Source organism: Haemaphysalis longicornis, unplaced genomic scaffold (assembly GCF_048455015.1).
Source record: "Haemaphysalis longicornis isolate Haplotype H1 unplaced genomic scaffold, Haemaphysalis longicornis Haplotype H1 scaffold_1, whole genome shotgun sequence".
NCBI classification, from domain to species: Eukaryota; Metazoa; Arthropoda; class Arachnida; order Ixodida; family Ixodidae; genus Haemaphysalis; species Haemaphysalis longicornis.
Genome location: NW_027526203.1, coordinates 439,246,113 through 439,264,417, shown reverse-complemented (window position 1 = coordinate 439,264,417; position 18,305 = coordinate 439,246,113). Strand labels below are relative to the sequence as shown.

Below are 18,305 nucleotides of genomic sequence, written 5' to 3'. Positions count from 1 at the left end.
ATAATGTCTCCCGTAACCTTTATCCTGTTCAACAAGTCAAGACTAAACTGAATGAAGCGCCCTGCTTCGTCACGCGCTTTGAACGCAACGCCCAAAGCCGACACGATACTTCATGGCGACGTGAACCTTGGTTACACGCGGTCTGTCCAAGTTAGCGACACAGGGTTACAGATGCGAACATCAAGAGTTCGGAGAAAGCACAGATAGTCAATTATATAGAAGGGTAACGAAAGCAACAATACGACTTGCAGTGGTGCGGCGACGACTTGCCGAAGTGCGTATGGAGAAAGGCTAAAACGAGGGTCTAGCAGAGTATTGCGAGCATCAGGCCAACAAGGAAACGAAGAACGTGCCACACATGCTATACTGCTTCTCGACGCAGCTTCCAGTGAAGCAAGCCAAGTCGTGAAAATTGGTTGCGACCACGCTCAAGCACCTACGGCAACAATTCCACAAAATATGCCCCATTGCGCCTCGGAATGAAGTGTGCAGCAATTTGCATCGAAGGTGGTCCGCTTCTGGGGTTTCAGACCTCTAAAAAAACTTTTCTTCACAGCAGTTTACCTTTCTGGCCAGTAGTCGCGTTAGAAGAAGTAAATACAGCATTAAAGAGGCCGGACGTGTATTTGGATTAAAACTTCAGAGCCCTTCAGGGCTTTGGTGGGGTTTGCTATGTTGGGGATTAGCTATATTCTGAATTTGCTATGTTGGATTACATAGACAGTTGCGCGATCTCTGTGCCACAGACAAAGGACACACACGATTGGTGTATAGAGACAATGACGTCTCTAGTGCGCCGCACAGGTGGCCTACGAAGAGCGCGCGGTATAGCACGATGTCGGGACGGGGGGAAGGGGTTGCGGCGGAAGAGAGGAGGATATGTAGACACCATATCAGCAGCGAAAAAGGCACGGACCAGTAAAGAAGCAAACAGGACGATCGCAAACAGTATAAGTTGGTGGTTCGTTAACGGGCGAAACCCGATTGTACCCGAATTCATTAGGTAAGCCCATTGGGCCCGCTTCTATTTAATCTATACATTAATGCCATCGCGAATATTGATGCCACCGTAAAATTTGTAATTTATGCAGATGATAGCAGTATATTAATCTCTAGGCCTGATGTTAATACCTTAGCAATGAAATGTAATGAAATATTACGCAAGCTTTCTATTTGGTCAGAAAAAAATCGCATAAAAATCAATTCCAATAAAACAAAAGTTATGATATTTCGGGCAAAGAATAAACCAGTACGACTTAATCATGTCTTTGAATACGATGGAAATGAAATTTGTATTACCCATGAACACAAAATTCTAGGGATCAATTTTACCTCTCACCTGAACTGCGATTCACGTGTAGTAACTATCTGTAAAAAGCTCGCTCAAGTTAACGGAGTGTTATCTCGCTGTAGACGGCTTTTGCCTGTGAAGGCGAAACTTCAAATTTACCATGCTTTGTTCATGTCGCATATTAACTATTGCAGTTTGGTATGGGCAACTACAAGCAAAACGAATATTAACAAAATTTTTATGTTTCAAAAGAAAATTGTCCGCCACATTCCTAACCTGGAATATCTCGCTTCAACGGACACAGCCTTCAAAGACCTCAGTTTAGTCAAAGTAGAACACATGTACCGGTTTCGAGTTTTACGTGCATTCTATTTTAGTTCCGATCCTTTTAAACATTTTCTGACAACCATGGCCTCCCTTAAGCATAGAACAAACACGTTGTGTACGCGGAATAGTGATATCTGGTCCATACCTAAATTTCGTAATAACTACAAATTGCAGTCACTTCAGCACAACTTTCCATACATTCTCAATGAATATAAACATATAACAAATTACAAACTTAAAGAACTGAGGAAATATTTTTGTCATCTATAACCATTTTTTCTACAGTATTTGGCTAACGATAATCTAATATATTGCACATTGCGTTCTGCGTGATGTTAAAGGGTTAATTTTGTTTGCTGCCAATCTTTAGAGTTTGTGTAATTTCAGTTTGAAGAATTTGATATGAAATTCCTTTTGTGCTTGCATATACTGGTACCCTTGTTTACGTAGAACTATGTATTCCTGTGTACTTAGTTGCTAGTTGTGTAATAAGAAATTTTTGGGTTTCATTTCTTGTGTGTGTTCAGTGCCCGTTGCCAAACTCAGGGGCAAGGACCTTAGTCAAGCTGCTGCATGGCGGCTTTTTGTTCTTGCCCTAGCATTCGTGTTGTTTTTTGTTAAGGATGCTACATAAACGAATTGAATTGTAAACCCGATTTCTGCCCGAATGTACCTTTTTTAGAGTAGCGAGCTGCACAATCGTGGGCTGGCGGTCCGCCGCTCTCAACAATTACATGCTGGAAGCAAGCCCCACAAACACAGCTTTCGAACTCGTTAAGTATTGGCATGGCACAACTGCTCGCTACCCCAGGCTGCCAGATGCAGCACTGACATTGTTGTGCCCAGCTAATGGAAGCCGTGATGTCGAGAGAACTTCCTCCCGGATGAGATGCGTCCAACGATCGCGCAGGTCTCGAATGGAGAGCGACATGTTACGCATGCAGATGGTACTGTATGTAAACAAGGATGGGCAAATAATTGATGACCAGTTTTTTTGCGAATAAAATTTCTAATTTCTTAGAAGTTTCCAATGCTCCTTACAGTCATCATTACTGATTTATTTCTTAACAAACGCCAAATCACGCACAGTACTTGCAGCAAAACCTTGACGTCCGCCTGATTACCGGCTTGAAACAAACACCAATTTTAACGCGTTAGATTTAAGAAGGTCGTGAGACCTACTTCAAAAATAGACTTTGTGTATTGCTTAGTACATCTGTAGATTTAACTCGAAAAAACCCGAATTTCAGAATGATTTTATGTATGTATTTATTGTTCTCAGGAAAAGGAAGATCCACCAACAGGCGTAAATTGTCTCGCCGGAACGCCTGCTGGTGTAGGGGAGGTGGATAGGGAGAAAAGAATACATAGGAATAGGAGGTTGACATTACAATGTATATAACACACACAAGGGTAAATATAAAACCCAAAAGGGAAAAAAAAAGGAATAAGGATACATTTTAAAAAAGTAGCACCCCATTTTTACCCCTTCCCCATTAAAAAAAAAAGATTAAACCCGAAAACGAACAAACGTAAGGATAAAGTTGGGCTGCAAGCATACTCCCTCCGTAGATTGCCATGCTTCACAGTGCATCGCACAAACGAAGAAGCCAGCTTACAGAGATCCCCCGTAACTCGGCATCACCTATAAACACAACTGTACTGCAAAGAAGACCTTTCTTCGAGGGCAATATAAGCCGACATATCGAAATACGAAGGCCCTAGGATGTTCTTTTTTTTTTTTTTCAGACCGTTTTCTTTGCACATCACGAAACTCGAAAACGGTACAGCAACCAGAAACAATGCCCTTTTTGTTAGGTAAACGCGATGAAGGATAACAAACTGGGGCTGGCATAATGTCCCGCCGCCATCGTCGCTGGACGTGTACCTTTTCAGTAAATCGGTGCGCTCAGATTTCGGAAGCGCACGCGTGCATCAACGTTATTCTCGTACACCCCGGGCTGGGCCACGTGCCGGCGCGGGCGGAGGGGCGTCCACGTGTCTGGCGTGTGTCACGCGCCCCAACGGGTGCTCCTCCTCCCGGACAGCTGTTCGAGCCGCTTGAAGCCAGCCGCTGCTTTCGACACCGCCGAACCCCAGCCAGCCTAGGTGGGATCGGAATGTGTCCTTCGGCTCCCACCACCTCAGCATTCCCGGCGGCTCTCTCTCGCCCTCTCTCTCTTCGACGGACGCGTCGCAATGCGCCGTCTTTCCTGCATATGTGTCTCATTTATTTCATTCGTGTTCTCTTTCTTATTACGCGATTTTTTTTCTCGCCATCATCGTTAGCGCATCCGCTCGGTCTTGCCCGCGTTTATTAAGATGTAGCCACCGTGAAAATCTACAGGCACGTCCGCAGGCGCATTCGCCGAGGGTAGAGGGTGTGTCTTCCGTAGCACTTGAGACGGTCAGCGCGACTCATTGCGCGGCCGCCACAGAGAGACGGTGTTAACAGTGTAACACGTTTGTCATTCTTTCCTGTTAACGCTTCTAGTGCGCTATTCGGACTCATTCGCGATGTATCATGTATGAAAGTGCCCAGGGGAACACAATACTTAATTTCGTTGACGCCGAGTGTCCGCTGTTTTCACAAACCTCCCGCAGTCGCTTACAAGCATCTGACGGCAAGCCATGTCTTTGGTCCGTAAGGCACATTTATCTTTTTTATTATTATTTGGGTGTACGAAAGAAGGAGAGTAAAGGTAACGAACGCGAATGTCCTCATGAACAAAAAAAAAATGACGGCACAAAATTTATTACAAAACGCAAATGAGGGGACCATATACAGTGATAAAATTAATAAAGTAACCACTCAACGGTCAAAAAAATATTTCCGTATTTCAGCCACTTGTGTAATTTAAAGCCTTCAATTAAGGTCTTCACAAAATTGATCCCTAAATAAGCGTGCCTGCGCTGGAACGAAAATGCGCAACCTTCAGGTTTCGCACCAGGTGCTGCACATATAAAACGAACGGTTTGATTTCACTTCACACGACTCGTGGGATAGGCAGTAAGCGTTTTCAGGCAATATTGAACATTTAAGAAAAGAAAGCTTCCCTCTAGGAGGACACCGAAGTACAGCCCCAGTCACTGCAGCGCAGTTCTGGGGAGTGCTCGTTCAGGTCCAAGAGAAAGATGTACAAACGAAGAATTTAAACTCGCCCTACGTGTTTTACGTCAAAACTGCACGCAGGTGCGTTTCGCAATGACGAGGAGAACCACTTGCCATCCGACCGCGACTAAACGCCCCTCATGGAACCATTTTGGGGCTTTTAAGACGCGTAGGTGTAGACCTTGGCTAGCGTTACTCCCGAAGGATGTGTGCGTCTTAACAAGCTCGCAAATGTGCAGAATTATTCAGGTCGACCGAGAAAAGTGACGGGTTAAGCAAATGGCTCGCGGAGCCAACTAAGTTTGCAAAAGGGGCGCCGATGAGCCTCAAGGGCGCTTCGCGACCAGCCTGGGCCCCCAACTGTGTGCACGAGGAGCGTGCTGTTGATTGGTTGCCTTTGGTCGAGAAAAGTAGCGCGGTGGTCAGCGTGCGCGTGTTGAGTCTTCGCTGGCCGTGCGCACGGCATGCCCGTAGCTCGGCTGCGCTTTAACTGCGCAGGGTTTCCTCTCGTCTCCGGCAGCACTTCTCATTACCCGCCGTATTTCCTTTAATGCCGCCTCCTCCTCTTTTTCGTTATGGGCGAGGCTGCGCACGTGACGCCGCTGCTGTGTCGCCAGAGGCCATTTTGCGAGCGAGCTTCCTGTTCGCTTTGTTTGCCGCACGTTGCCTCGGGACAGCGTTTTTCTCAGCCGTCACTGCCCGCTCGGACCACGCGGCCAATGTTTTTAGCGGCACGCGGGGCCTTGGGACGCAGATGACCAAATTATATTGTGCCAGATGCGATCAGCTTTATTGGCTCTTTTGAAACTGGAAAGCCTCCGGGAACTTGGCAAACGGCCGCGCCATGTTCCATCCACTCTCCGACGCTGCCCGGCACGAATTCCACAAAGAAGTGCGACTGGTTTATTGTTCTCACATGATCGTCGCAGCAAGAGGTGGCTCCCACGCTTGAGGTCATTCTGGCAGTGGTGTTTCTAGGAACACTTCTGTGGGCGCCTTTCTTGTTGCCAATCATATGCTTAAGGGGCCATGCGAAACGCGAAGCCTTGGTGCGATCCATCGGGGGGTGTCTTCGAGCGCACCCTCACCGATCGAGTCACGCTGGTGGTAGTTGCGACCGAGAGACGGGGTCGGCAGGTAGTCTTTCTCGGGGCAGACCTGGAAGGCGACCATTCCGGAATCGCCGCTACGAAAGGCGCAATTTAGCGGGCTCCCACGAAGAATACTATAGCAACCTTGATGAGGGAGGTAGTGTTTAACGTGCCAGAGCCAGTGGGCTCGCGCACGGGGCCGTCGCACAGAGACAACAGCAAAGCGAGTGCTAACAATGGTGAGAAAGCCACACTAATAAGCCACTAACCTGGATGCCGTTCAAATCCAAGATGCGCTAAGAAACCACTTCGCTTTCTAGCATTTTCATAAAACTTCGTTCCAGCTGGCCAGATTCTTGCACCCTCGATAGACACGAAAACAGCGAGCACGTCATTTGCGTAGGCTCGAGCTTCGCGGTGCCAAAAAGACTCTCACTGGCTATCTCGGTGCAGGATGCATGACGTTAGCCTTGAACTGCAGGATGGACGTTGTTGCAGGTCCTCTGTCATGCTGAAGGTGACTGCACGGGCTCCCAAAGTTTTTTTGTTTTTTTTTTGTATGATGAGCTTTGATGAGAAATTATCGTGAGGTTTATTGGCAGGACGGCAGCGAGGCGTCGAAACGCAGAGAGGCTTAGCTGAGTCCGAAAGGGTTCTGCCGTGCGCGCTCAGCTCTCGTGGCCAACATACTGGTTATGATGATCTTGTGGCTTGCCATGATGATGATGCAGATCGCAAGAGGAAATAAGCTCCGCTGCCTGCTCTTTCCATTTCACTGCTGTGTAGCTCCGCTGCTAACGTTACGTCGACGGCGGCTAATGTTCCGCGTTGCAATATATATATATGTATATAACGTGTGCGTGCGTGCGACAAAAAGGAGTGCCGGCAAAGGGATATAATCCGTTGGATTGCGCATGTAGCTGCTATGCTCATTCAACGTCATTGAAATTCATTGGGCCTGTGGTTGGAGCAGGAAGTATCCGTAGACTGTACTTATGCATCGGCACAGCAATTTGTCAGCCGCAGAGCTCGGTACGTGGCTTTGCCATGGATCTGCTACGGTTATCGTCGCATGAATTAAACTTCGCTCACAAGTAATGTACCCCGTGTTTTTAGTAGATGCGTCTCGTCCATTTATTATTTCTAAGGTAGTGCGGAAGAGAACTTGTCCGATATGTGGCGCGAGAGGCGGAATAACCACAACACGGGAGAAAAATCGCGTACAGGTGCCCCTTAGAGAGCAGCACGCACTACCGTGCTCCTGCAAATTTGGGACCTGTGCTAGCATTACCTCAGCCGGCGTTGCCGCAGCCATATTGTGCAAGCACACATTTTAGGTGCGAATCACCTTAGGACGTGGCGATGTCCGTCCGTTGGCGTCCGTGCACACAGCATTATGAACGAGCGGCTCAAAGGGAGTCGCAGAAAAAGAAGGAAACCAGCACCGCAAGATTCGAACCATCGACAATACACTACCATTAGACTACGCCGCCAGACGGAAATTTGAATAGAAAATAGGTACTGAAGTGTACAGCGACCTCGTAATATCCATTGACGTCCGTTGGCGTCCGTGCACACAGCATTATAATCGAACAATATGTGATTCAAGTCACCTAAAAGGGTACAAAATGCAAAAAAAAAATATCACACATCTCCACGCCGTGAACGATGCCGAGGGTGCGAAGTACTGGGACGCGAATTGTCTTTCGTGTGGCGCTTGTCATTTACAGCGCATTTACTGCACCTCAAAATCATTTAAAACTCAGAGTGCACCAGCACACGCAGGCAATGACGCTCATCACACAGTCAATACACAACTTGCGTCCCAGTGCTCCGCACCCTCGGCATCGTTCACGGCGTGGAGATGTGTGATTTTTTTTTTCTTTGTGACATACGTGCATCTTCTGCGACAGTGGTAACCTTCATTGAAGTTTCCGTAAAACGCGTTGGGAGTCGATATATACGAAGCCATTGCAAGGGGCCTCCTGGTGTTTACGCGCCAAAAAGTGCTTTTGTGTTTGGAAACGCGGAAGCGCGCTTCTGGCTGCGGCACAGGCCTCCGAGAACGGCAAGGGGAAAAAAAAGAAGAAAAAAGGACGCACTCTCCCGCGAGGTGTTTACGTTTCAGCGCCTTTGTTGCCTGCCGTCTTCGTCTCCTCGCGATCTGGTCAGACTGCTGGTAGTGGCCAAGTATAGGGTTATAGTTAGCACCACAAGGCGGTGCGCTGCCGAGTTCCCGGAGGCGCCTTTATGGGCCAAAGCTGGGGCATTCTTACGCCACCGCAATGTAATTCCCTCGTCGCTGCCGCAGCGGCTGATTATCTGGGTCGCCGCAGTTCTCGCCCTCCAGTTCTTCCACGGGCTGCACTGGCGTGTCCCTAGCAGCGTCATGCGCTTAACAGGCAATTCGTTTTCATGTGCGTTATTCAGAACACGCGTGCGGCAGTCTCTCAGCCGCTGCTGCGAGCTTCCAAACGGGAGTCGTCAAAAGTGCCACTATATGCCACTCCTCCGACCTTCGTCAGAAGCTCGGGCCATCACGCTGTCAGGAAGGTCTGGGACTCGAGGTCGCACTGGAATTCAGCGGGAAGCAAGAAGAGCCGCGAGACGAAAGTGCCGCCTAACGTCTGTCTCGTTGCGCAATCTTCCCAGTCCCTCTCTTCCGCTTTAATGCATCGTTTAGACTAGGAGTAGCTTCTTTAGATTTAGCACTCTGTACGGCCGTTCTGTCGTGCCCATTTTTTTGCCTTCCGTTCAGCTTTCGCACAGAAGCCATCGGACGTGTGTACTATTAAAACAACTCTCCCATCTGCTGCCCCACAATACCCGAATCGTCGCTGACGCAGCAGATTCGGCGAACGGCGAGACTCAAGCAAAGGGAACTGTACTACGTCAACGAGAGAGTTAGGGCGAGTTGGTACTCCATTGAATTAGTGCTTACAGCGCGAACAACAAGACGAAGGACGAAGAGAGTGGAGACACGGACAAGCGCTTGTCCGTGGAGCCACTTTCTTCGTCATTCGTCTAATTGTTTGCGCTGCAAGCATTAATTCAATGTACTAGGTCGGTGCGCAATGTAGCCCGTCACGCGCGCAATGTCACAACTCCGGTGTCATTCGCCAGGTTTGCTCTCCTGGTCGTAGTGATTGGTCACCGGGAACGTTGCGTGGAAGCGGGCCGACGAAAGCAGTTCAGAGTGCACAGAGAAATTGTGCAACTTAATTGATTGTTGATTGTATGGGGATTAACAACCCGACGCTACAAAGGCAATGAGGTGCGCCGTAGTGGAGGGCGCCGGATTAATTTTGACCACCTGGGGATTTTTAACGTGCCCCGAAATCTCCAACACACGGAAGTTCTTGCTTACCGCCTCCACCAGACAAGCGGCCGCCATGGCCGGGAATCGAACCCATGTCCTTGGGCTCAGCAGCGCAACGCCTTAGCCACTGAGCCACCGTGGCGTGTTGTGCAACTTAAGCTCATCATCGCAACCAGAACGAGAGCAGTGAGCCAGGGGCGCGTATTGTGCCTTGATCGGTGCTTTACCATGCATACATCGTGCATGAGAGAGAGAGAGAGAGAGAGAGAGAGAGAGAGAGAGAGAGAGAGAGAGAGAGAGAGAGAGAGAGAGAGAGAGAGAGAGAGAGAGAGAGAGAGAGAGAGAGAGAGAGAGAGAGAGAGAGAGAGAGAGAGAGAGAGAGAGAGAGAGAGAGAGAGAGAGAGAGAGAGAGAGAGAGAGAGAGAGAGAGAGAGAGAGAGAGAGAGAGAGAGAGATGCTTTAGTAAAAAATAAAAAGGGGGGTCTGAACCAGCCCAAAACTGTTTCCGAGTCTGCGCGGACAGGTTGATCAAGGCTAGGTCCAGTTGAGGCTGTACCTGTAACCTCTACTTCCTTCTCAGGCACAGGTGCAATGGTGCCAGGGCGGCGAGTTTTTGCTGCGTAAGCGGCGCACCCGTTCCTCGCCATTGCGAGCGTTAACTGGTCAGCGCGAGGAGCAGTGATCCAACGCGACGGGCCGATTCCGCGGCAAGCGCCGGAAACAAGAGCGGCCCCGGCTCGTGAATGGGCCGACCGTATTACGCTCTCGACGCAACGCCTGCCTGCGCGAATGAATGGGGCGGCAACGACAGCCGAGCGAGCACGCTGGGCGACGTCCGGTGCGGTCTGTGCGCTTTGCCTTTCGGTTTTCCTCGACGACGGTCCAAACCTCAGCGCCCTTCCGGCGGAGCTGTTTTTCTCCATCGCCCTCGGCTCTCGCTCGGCGACCCAAAGTTTGCGTTCGCCAAGCGGGACGCTTGGCTCGCTGCTGTTTTCAAACAGCCGAAGGGAATCACGCGCACGAGCGATGGCCCGCCGGCCTCCCCGCGTCCCTTTTCTGCCGGCGGCCTTGTTTGCCTTTCTCAGTGTCACATCGGCGTCATAGCACGTACTTGATTGCTCCCATTCTGCTCTCAGGGCCGACCTTTGGCGCGCACCAGGATGGAATACCTGTCAAAGGACTGGTTGGTATGCGACTGCGCGCTTTCTCAACGGCTTCGCCACTTCCAGAGGATTTCTTTCTCTTTCTCCTACGGATGGTTTGCGCGCAGAGAAAAAAATGACTCCCGAGCAATTAGGCTATGTCCGCACTCGTGTCGTCCTCGAGGCCGTTTACATGCCTCACGTAAGTAATTCTCAAGGTGCACCAGACGTAGTCTCACAAGCCAAAAGACAATCCGATAAAACGGCGGGCTGAAGGCGAGATATCACGCCTAGAGCGATGTGCCCAGCGTCGCCCAAGCGTTCCCGCGGGGTGCGCTCCCTTGCGCTGCAGCATTGCGCTGCAGCATGGCGCTGCCGCCCACGCGGGGCGCTTGTGATTGCACGCACAGAGAAGCCATTCCAGTTATGCTTCGAAGAATGCGTTTATGTTTTTTCCCCCTTTGTGCACGCCACACGTGTGCAGAGAATCCTATGCGTGCCGCAGCAGGGCAGCTTGGAGCTTGTCATGCTCCACTGATTGGCACCCATTCGCTATATATGTCTTAACCCCTTGTTCTGACTTTCCGTTGTCTTACATACTTTGCGGTTTTAACAAAACAAGTCGCAGAAAATAGAGGAGAAGAAAACTTAAGGCCTTATTACAGCTTTCATGACCGGAAACTAATACAGTAAACCCTGGTTATAAGAAAGCCATGCGGACAAAAAAAGACAGAAAACTGACTTCGTTATAAGCAATGCCTCGTTAAAACCGAGTATAATGTGTTCTCGGTACACTACAGTGGGTACAATGAAACCCTTCCAATAAAAGATGATTTGCGAACGAAGTACTGTGCTCAAAATCATACACGCGGTCAGGCCCAGGAGTGAACCACATAACGGTGCGCCGTGCGGTTTTAGGCGCGAACAGTAAAAACGTGCGAGTAAAAGAAGGTACGGGCTGCCGTCGTTTGAAATTCGAGGAGCTCAAAGTATAACATGTTTAGAGGAGAAATTAATAGCTGTGGATCCACGTTAGCGGACATCTGAGCTTTGTAGGTACGTTTAGGTACTTCTACATGAAAAGCGCGGTCACGCAGAGACACAAAAAAGAAATAGAAAGCTCACAATGGAATGCGCGAACACCAGTGAAGGAGCGAAGACAGCCAAGGTAACCCCAAAAGAGGCAAAGGTGACTGACACGAACAAATGGAGGGAAAAAATTCAATCTAAAACGTCGTTAGAGACGCACAGGTAAGATAAATGTAATATCAGATAGAAAGACCTCTACGATAGGCTATACCACGTTTCTTGAAAACCAAAAAATTGGTAGAGAAGTACATACAAAATGAATGAACATGTATGGTCTGCTGAACGAAAACAGCGAAGATTAGACCCACTTTGTTGGAATGTGATACAGCCCTACAAATTCGTTTTAGCGACATGTCCGCCTTACCGAAGCGCTCGGGCTTAAAGGCTGTACAGAGAGAGTAAACTACAAAGCCGTGTATGCGATTAAAAAGAGATTGTCATGCTGGTGAAGGAAAAGCAGAGATGAGGATATAGCTTAGAGCAGCTATTACCTGTTACTAACAAAATCTGGTTTGAACCTTTCGCCAATAGCAGCGCTAGAATAAAGAGAGTAATAAATACAAAACGAGATAACCCGTTACCCCCGATAAAAGGTGATACCGGAAACAGTAATCACCGTTCGTAGTGGAGGACCGCACAACCACGAATTGCTTGACGAGTAGCCCAAGAACTTCACACGTGCAAACATCGCCATGCCCAAACAGAGCATGCTCCGACCGCCTCGCGAATGGCGTCAGTTATGAGGCCTTCACATCGAGCCCGTGTTGGCGGCTCGAAGAAGGTTCAGCAGCTCTCATCAACAAGTAGTCATTCCCGGCCGAGGGTCTCATCCTGGCACCGCCATTAACAAAGAGGCCGGTTAGCTTTAGAGAGAGAGGGGGGAGGAAGGAACTGCGGGCTTGTGCGCGTGGGTATCGAAGCGACACGCCCATAGCGCGCAAAACACGCGCGCGTTTCGCGCCTTGGCGCGCCTGTCACCCCTCTCCCGCTCGCCCGTGGCGATCTAATGGCGCTTCTGTGTGCCGGCAACTATGATTCTTTTCACGCTGGAAATCTAATTAATTCGGGCCCGCCCCTCTTGGCGTGAGGCCTCGGCAGCTGCTGCTGGCGTGTCGCGGCTCCGACAGCGCTGGCGGCCGAGCGCAGCGGTTCCCGCGTCGTCGGCCCTTTGTGCCGCACGCCACGTGAGCCGTCTTGGACGAGAAGCTCGAGCCACGCACGCGCTCCAAAGTAATCCTGCTGACGCGTGCCTCTAGGTCGGATCCCGGTGTGCTATTAGCACGCGGTCACACCCAGAGTCGCGAACGCCGTTCAAAACATTCACACCTCATGCTTCTCATCACTTGGGCATACATTTGGAGAGGATTAGTTACTAATGCGCACCATTTTCAGCATCAAGACATGACTTAGACCTCAAACTTGTACGTGTCGTCGTTTCGATGTGCATCGTGAGTGGATTAGTATCAATATGCATCATCTTTCAAGATGAGTCGTCAAAATAAAAGTGTGTCTGTATGTATCCTTCTTAGGGATTGCCGCCGTCATGCTCAGGGGAATTTGCCCATACATTTGATCTAAGTTCTTTGTCACCTCCATGTTGAAAAGCTTCGCTGGTCACCCACCTCCACAGAGTGGAATGGCTCATGATTTCTCTGGTTTGTTGGCCTTTTCCTATACTGTTCAGAGTGTCCCGTGCTTTCGCTCGTAAAATAAGTACAACAGGTCGTCCGCAGATGCTTGCTTTCCACCTGCGGGACATGGGCTAGGAGACGTTGCACCGCAAGACGTTACGAGCTCGATCCCCGGTCATGGAAACCGCGTTTCCTGTTGATGATGGTGAACTACCAGGACGCACGTGTCTACGATATTTCGGCGCACAGCAAGAACAGCAGGGGTAGAAAGTAATCCGCAGACACTCACTGTACGGCGCGCCACACAGCCCGGAAGCGTTTCCGGTGCGTACGGCCAAAATTTCTCCGCGCGTAGTTCAGATTCATTAATTTAAATAGCCACAATAATTCTGATTGTCAAGGGCGCCCCATCCGGCAGCAATTTCATTTATTTCATTTCATTTATTTCATCCTTCAGGGCCCGAGGGCATTACATAAGAGAGGGCAAGGGACGAGGTACAGCGCAATGTTCAAAATAACGCACACAATAGCAAAAGAAAACACGCAGAAGGCAGGATCGAATTCAAAAGAGAGTAGAACAAAAAAAAAACATGGAGTTTGTGTCAAAATTATAAAAAAATACACATATAAGAATTAAAAACCAAGGGTAAGGACAGATCTAAACTACAGCACAAGATAGGGGTGGTCAAGTTATTAGGAACAAGCAAGTTGCACAGACAAATGGACGGTGACCTTATAGTGCGGAAAGTTTCGCGGTTGGTGCATGATGCGCAGTGCTCCGGTAGGGAATTCCACATCCGGTAGGGCATTCCACAATGGATGACGTGAGCGGGGATGATAGAAGTAGCAGTGGAAAAGGCTTAGACGGGCAACGAATCGGCGGGATTCAAGCGTTGGGAGGGAGAGAGTGTTTTATTGCAGTGACGCTGGTTCTATGGGAGTACTGCGAAGAAATGAAGCGGGCGGCTCGGTTTTGGATGGACTCTCATTTGGTTGTTAGATAGGCTTGCGATGGATGCCAGATTGGCGCTACGTATTCAAGTTTTGGGCGCACGAAAGTGATAAAAGCTAACTTTTATACTTCAGTGAATGCGCACTTGAGGTTGCGTGGAAGGTAGCAAAGAGTTCTGGATGCTGCAGAGAAGATGGTATCGATATGGGTAGTCCATGATAGCGGTGACGTAAAGCGAACCCCGAGATATTTATAAGATGAAACAGAGGCGATGGGAGGGGCATTAATAGAATAAAGATAAGAAACTGCTGCACGTTTACGAGTAAATGATAATGATTTGCATTTAACTATGTTTAGTGGCATGAGCCATTTATCACACCATACAACAATGGAGTCAAGGTTTGGATGGCCACTGCGGCGGCCTCAGGGGAAACGTTACTTCTAGCTTGGCTGCCTAGAAACGCCGTTCAATGCGAAGCACAATTTCCTCAGGAGCACGACTGCCCACTCGTTTGCCTGCCTGCCCGGGAAGCGCAAACGTCGCTTGATTGATTGATTGATTGTAGGGTTTAACGCGCCGACGCAACGCAGGCGATGAGGCGCGCCGTAGTGGAGGGCTCCGGATTAATTTTGACCACCTGGGGATCTTTAACGTGCGCCGAAATCTCGGACACACGGGCGTTTTTGCTTTTCGCCTCCATCAGAAAAGCGGCCGCCACGGCCGGGAATCGAACCCGCGACCTCGTGCTCAGCAGCGCAACGCCGTAGCCACTGAGCCACCGCGGCGGGTTGGCGTCGCGTTGGCGTGAACCTCGGTTGCAGTGGGGCCGCCTTCGTGCACGCTGTGGACCCACGACCACCGTTTTGTGTTCCGCGGGGCGTTTAATCAGGAAGAGCGATCCACCGCTTGCGCCAGTACTTGTGAGCAAGAGTGGCGTGTTTGAAGACACTGTTCACGTATTGTGCATCTTCGTGTAATTTCTGCTGTGCTCAACCAGCGGCGTGAAAAAAGACGTCTGTCTGTGCATAAAACTTGCTTAGATTTGATTAATTCCTTCGACCGAGCTTCCCCCCTGGGCACAAAGACCCTCGAACGATTCCAGCAGGGAGTCTGGCATAGATGATAACTTTGCAGTGATTAGTTATTGCGAGTTTCTTGGCAATGCATCGGAGCCACGAGTGCACTGAAGGGGGTGCACAGTTGGCAGACAAATAGGCCAAATAAACGTGCTCCCTTTCTGCTAGAGTTGCGTACGTTATTACACACGTGCTGCATTACACCACTTAATCCTAATACGTTGATGTCACACTTAGCCCCTCGTAGAACCTGCTCGCGACCGCGTGAATCGCCTAGCGCCGCCACCAGACGTTAGCGCTTCCAAAGGCACGCGGCCTCCAAGAGAGCAGAAGCGACCGAATGAGAGCAGCCTCGAAACTCCGGCAGCAATCAAGGTCCCCCGACGAGCTGCAGGGAATGGAATGAGGGGCCCTCTGAACCGAGTGCGGTGTGCGGGGAAAAAGAACCACCGGTTGGCCATGTGTGTGTTGTAAATTACTGTTGCAACAACCTGTTTGTTTTAGGAGCTTTGCGTTCGCGGTAGACAACATTCGCAATTGAGATTACTCAGCTACGTAGATAATAGCTGTACGTCACCGTTCCGTGCATCAATAAGTCATTTTCTATGAAGGTTATTTAAGAAAACGAACGCGTTTATACGGCCGAAAAAAAAAATGCCTTCAAAAGAGAAATGTCGAGAAAAATCAGAGTTCCTCGCGTATATTTTCAACGCATGTGTCAAACATTAGCCAATTGTTACCACCAATGCTATTTGTGATCTGTTGTTCATGGTATTCGCATTCGCTGGTTGCGAGGCGCATGCTGCGCTCCTGAAAATCTTGCGAGTTCGCTTCGCGGCAACATCCCGACTGACTAATGGGGCAAACGGAGCGAACTCTGCGCATCACTCCGAGCGGATCAGTGATGCGCATCACTGCGCATCACTGAGCTCAAAATGTGGCCTATTCCGTGATCCTTTAAGGCGTGTGATTTTTGTTGCACTCCAACGGCGCCTCGCCATAGCACAACTCGTCGATCTCTGAGCGAAACCTTCTCGAAACCGGTGTTCTCCTGGCGGGATGCCGATTGGAGGAGACCTTGGTTACGGTGCTGTTTTGTTGCGAAACTGGAAAGGAAGCTTCTGTAAAGATAACGCATCTTGAATGGAACCAGCGCAGACGACACGGGACGCAGTAAAGAGCACACAGGACAGGCGCTGGTAGCGCCTGTCCTGTGTGCTTTCGTCCTGTGAGCTTTTCACTGTGCCTGTCCTGTCCTGCGCCTGTACTGTGTGCTCCCCACTGCGTCCCATGCCGTATGCGCTGGTTGCTTTCAAGATGAATTTCCAACTTGCCCAACTTGCAAAACTTCTACGAGATAACACAAGTGGCAGCAACCGCATCGGCCACGGTGCTTTTGCTCCTCGCGATCGGCTACTAAGTTGCGCAAAGTTGCGCTGTGGGCCTTCCGGTGAGCAAAACGAGAACGAACACAAGTGAGTAAAAAAAATACATGCTTTAATGTAGAGTTTCACATTTAATCGAAACTTTACGTAATTTAGGCCTACATTGGGGACGAAAAAGAAAGCTGCCAATTTCTATTCGTGCCGAAAAGCGAGTACGCCCGTGCGTTGAGATTTTGGCGCACGTTAAATATCGCAAGGTGGTCTGAATTAAACCTGAGCCCTCCACTACGGCGTGCCTCGTCGTCCACGTGTAGCTTCGATGCGTCAACCACCCCCTCCACCTCATCACCACCACAAAAAATAAAACATTGAATTTCCTCTTTGTGCAACGCCACAGCACAGATCACATTTTGTGGTCGAGTCCAACGATTGGCCTTCTCATTCGCGTAATATCACTTGAGTTGTCGCAGTGACACGTCTTTAGAGGGGGTTGCGAAGAACGGGAGTTTCCGAGGGAATCGTCCGCCAATGCCCCTCTCGGTATGCTACAGCCCGTGGCATCACAAAAGGTTGGAGTGGCGACAACACGCGGCGGTCCTTCGCGAATGTCGCAAGTGCCAGAACGAGCAATATGTGGGCGACACCAGGTGGGCGCGAAGCGGCTACATTCAGCACAGGTTAATGTTTAATGTGGAGCCTGGGCAACGAATAACGCGAAAATAACGCGCGAACCTTAAGGCGCAAGTTTCGACACTTTTGTTCCCAGACGGAAACAACGACGCGGCCATTCGGATAGCATATATATATATATATTGCTGTCCCGATCAACGTCAGCGTCTCCGAACAAATATATTGAAACTTGCATGTGGAGGTCTTCGATGGATTTGGCTTTTATGGATTGAAATACCCGCCACGGTGGCTCAGTGGCTAAGTCGTCGGGTGCATGCTGAGCACGAGTACGCGGGTTCGATTCCCGGCCGTGGCAGCCGATTTTTTGATGGAGGCGAAAAGCAAAAAGCCAGTGTTTACGGGAGTTCGGCACACGTTAAAGATCCCCAGGAGGTCAAAATTAATCCGGAGCCTTCCACTACGGCGCGCCTCATCGCTTGCGTAGCGTCGGCGCAGTAAACCCTACAATCAATCAATCAATCAATCAATCAATCAATCAATCAATCAATCAATCAATCAATCAATCAATCAATCAATCAATCAATTTATGGATCGAAATGTGGAAGTCTGTGGGGACCGCTTATAGTTTTGTTTTTCAAGGCTCCCGTGGCGCACACGAATGACGCACACGAATGACCAATCACTGCGACCAATGGAGCTACTTCAACGCATGCAGATCACTTTTGAGCCAAATCATAGGCTGGACACCGAAATTCGTCAATTTCACGCTTGCACGCACGCACGCACGCGCGTGCGCAGTGGCCAATTGCTACATCAAAAAAAAAAGCAAGCCGGACGAATAACGAGGCCCGACATAAGATTTCACTGACATACGATCTGCGCCTAACGCCGAAACGCATTGCGCCAAAGGCCACTTTTCCACGCGCTCTAATGAAGGTGACGGTGATGACGATGGCCTTCAAGAGCTGGCACGTACCCACTTGGGGGGATTGGCCAGGGATAAAGTGTTGATTGTGCATCTGCGCTAGATGTGGAAACCCACTGTAAGTTGGTTTCCCTGCAGTGCGTTTTCGGTGTACGATTTGAATTTTGGACACAGACTTCGGACTTTGAAGACATTGGCTTTCAAGCTTCGCGTTGTTGTTGTTGTTGTTGTAAACTTTATTAGAAAGGAAGGCCAAAGGCCAGGTGGGGGTGGGGGGGGAGGAGCACTGTTCTTATGATGCCGGCTTCAAGGGTTCTCTTCAGAAGTCGTGCAG

The 18,305-nt window shown here is 49.6% G+C and overlaps 2 protein-coding genes across 2 annotated transcripts in view; one reads left to right on the top strand and one right to left on the bottom strand.

Moving 5' to 3' along the window:
- Positions 1 to 18,305, top strand: part of Cv-2 (crosveinless 2-secreting protein) — a 242,579-nt gene that overhangs the window by 79,584 nt on the left and 144,690 nt on the right. The gene's annotated exons all lie outside the window — the stretch shown is intronic.
- LOC144155817 (uncharacterized) overlaps positions 1 to 18,305 on the bottom strand; it is a 295,602-nt gene that overhangs the window by 161,512 nt on the left and 115,785 nt on the right. The gene's annotated exons all lie outside the window — the stretch shown is intronic.